Below are 2,901 nucleotides of genomic sequence, written 5' to 3'. Positions count from 1 at the left end.
AATGGTAAATTTATTTTTTGTACTTTATGAATATGCTACTGCTCCTCGCCCCCTCCCAGTGTAATCACATATCTCAACGAGGATGGAAGGAGTTGAAATGGAATGCATGAAAACTGGTGTCTGCATTCGTACCTGAAACATTTTGCTGGGAGAAACCTTGCTGACAGCTAATACATTTGCTAGAAACTTATGAGAATGTCAGCTTAAACTTCTTCTTGGGAAGAATGACTGCCTGGAAGTTGGGCACCATGCCACTTTGGGTGATCGTAACCCTTGGCAAGAGCTTGTTCAGCTCCTCACCATTTCTGATGTCGAACTGCAAGTGGCGAGATGATCGTAGTCGTCTTGTTGCAAGCAACTCCAAGATTTCAGTGGCCAAATATATCCACGACTGATCAGGTGAACCAGTGTGCCAGCACCGAAATTCACAACACAATTGCCCTTTCACAAAAGTCAGTGGATTCTACCAATGGAGAACTGCATTCAGGCCCGAATTGAGCCAGACTTGCTTGACTAAAACATAAAAACAATTGGAAATTACAAGAAAGGGCAGAACAAGGGATGGCCAAATTCGGATAAAATTATATTTGGATATCAAATAATTTTCTGTCTGGATATATATTTTCTATCAGGATATTTGGGTTATAAAAAATTTGCAGATATCTGAAATGAATTATCCAGACAGTTTTATCATTTATCCGTGTAACAGGCTATACACATATTCTTTTATTAGTCATGTTCATATTTCACTGTACAGATTTTCTACAAATCTTTCATTGAATTGTACTATCCAAATTATCCATTGCATCTGAAATGGATATCAGATAATTTTGTGCCATCCCTAGTCAGAACCTAGAAGCACCAGATCTCCCCTAGTCCTTGGTGAGGACCTGACATTGAAAGGGAAATTTAAAAGGCCCTGAATCAGCTTTTTGACTTGACGAATGATGAATTAACCAGGTGATATGTACACGACAGTACTTGAACCTCACTAAATCTACTCCAACCTACGAGGGAAAGTCCAAAAATAAGTTTCCCCCAGTTTTGCCAGGGAAATCGTACAGCAATGGGGGAAACCAGGCCGTGTTGGTACACAACAGACACCCATACACCAGTGGATAAAGTACAACCACGATCCAACAGATGGTGTGAGCATAGTGCATGGAAACGAGGGGAGGTGCCTCTCAGTCGTGGCCCGGCAGATATGGAGAGAAGGTGCGTGTTGAATTTGTTGTCAAAGGAGGAAGTGAGAGCAGTTGTCCGGTATGAATGGGCACGTGGAGTGTCGGGAGCAGAAATTCATAACCGCCTAGTCAGTGGCGTATGCTGGGTTTAAAACCTGGGCTACCTCTTTTTATCATGTTAAAATGGGAGGCTCTTTTTTGTTCAATTTCTTGAATTTTAAGGTGATCCGACATTGCGATTAAAATACATACATTATAATTTACTAATAATTATAAAAATAACACTTTTCATTAATATAAAAACAATAAGGAAAACATTTCAAATATTTCATGGTTATTTATAAAATATATGTAGAGGCCAATATTGTGAAATATTTATGTAGGCCTACATGCGAGAATAAAATATACGCGCATAATAAACTTCTTATCTTGAATATTTAATTTAGAAAGGAACACCATTATTCTCTTGGCAAACTCTATGGTAAGATGGTTATTAGCACAGTGCACTATGATGCCAGGGGAACCAGGTTCATATCCAGGCATGGACATGGGTATTCTTTGTGAATGACCCTTCATGAATTTCATCGTATCGTCACTCATTCTCATCATCGCGATTAGCTAAAGTGGCAGAAGAGCAACGCAAAATAACAAATCAAATCCATTCTTCTCTTCTTTGCGATGCCAGAGGCCTACATATCTTCACGATTTGAAGTTTGTCCTCATACAAAAGCAGAATAAATTGTTTCGGCAATAGTTCGTTAATTATGTCATTCATTTTCGTTCACTACATGACGCAGCACAGATCATTCAAAACATATATACGTAATTCACGCACTCCATACACTTAAGAAAATCCACACAGTAAGAAACCTAATTCTCTTAAACTTCCTTCAACGCGATTTCCACTCGCAAAATGCCCTTTGTCATCTCCGGCCAGTCAGTCTACCCCAGCCAGTCATAAACAAAGCAACAGAGGGGTTGAAAACATCGTAAAGCGTGGTTTGTTGGTTGAAGGTCAGCGGCCTGTGAGTTCTGCATGTGTTCGATTGGACAGTGTTGTTTTGGCCTAGAGGACAAATTCCCTATCACATGCCAGCCACTCTTTTCCCATTCCTGTAATAGTAGTTTAGTTTCAAAATTTCCCGTACCTGGGAAAAATCCCATGCTGGTTATCGCATTGGCATCGCTGTAAGGTTTTACCTCCGTTGTAAAACGAAGAGATCCCTGTCTAAGAAGCCACTACAAATACGTCACCGACCGCCTCCAGGTGCTGGTCGGGGAAGAATTTAACCGCTGAAGCCTGGTGGTAGTTTTAAAGGAAAGGAGTCCATCCCCATGTATAGAGCGAGCACAAGGAAAACAAACCTTGGACGAAAAATCCCCGTGCAGTCCATAAGGAAGCATGGTCCACTCTCCCGCTCCTCTCCTCACGGGAATACGGTGCACAGGAGTCGTGGGTTTTATACTATCATTTTTTACCGCGGTCATTGTTTGAGAATGAAGCATCAGTCACATTTGATAGTCGATTATTTTCTGTATTTAATCTGGGCTTCGGTGATAGCCTAGGTAGCCTAGAATATACGCGCCTGCGCCTAGTGGAACCCGAATCGAAGGCCGCATCAATGGAGTGGAAACATCCGTCATCTCCTATTCAGAAGAAGTTCAAGACAACTCCCTCGGCAGGTAAGGTGCTTCTCACAGTTTTTTTTGGGACATC

The sequence above is a fragment of the Lepisma saccharinum genome, chromosome 3 (assembly GCF_977018435.1).
Source record: "Lepisma saccharinum chromosome 3, izLepSacc3.1, whole genome shotgun sequence".
Taxonomy (NCBI): domain Eukaryota; kingdom Metazoa; phylum Arthropoda; class Insecta; order Zygentoma; family Lepismatidae; genus Lepisma; species Lepisma saccharinum.
Note: the sequence above shows the minus strand (reverse complement) of the source record.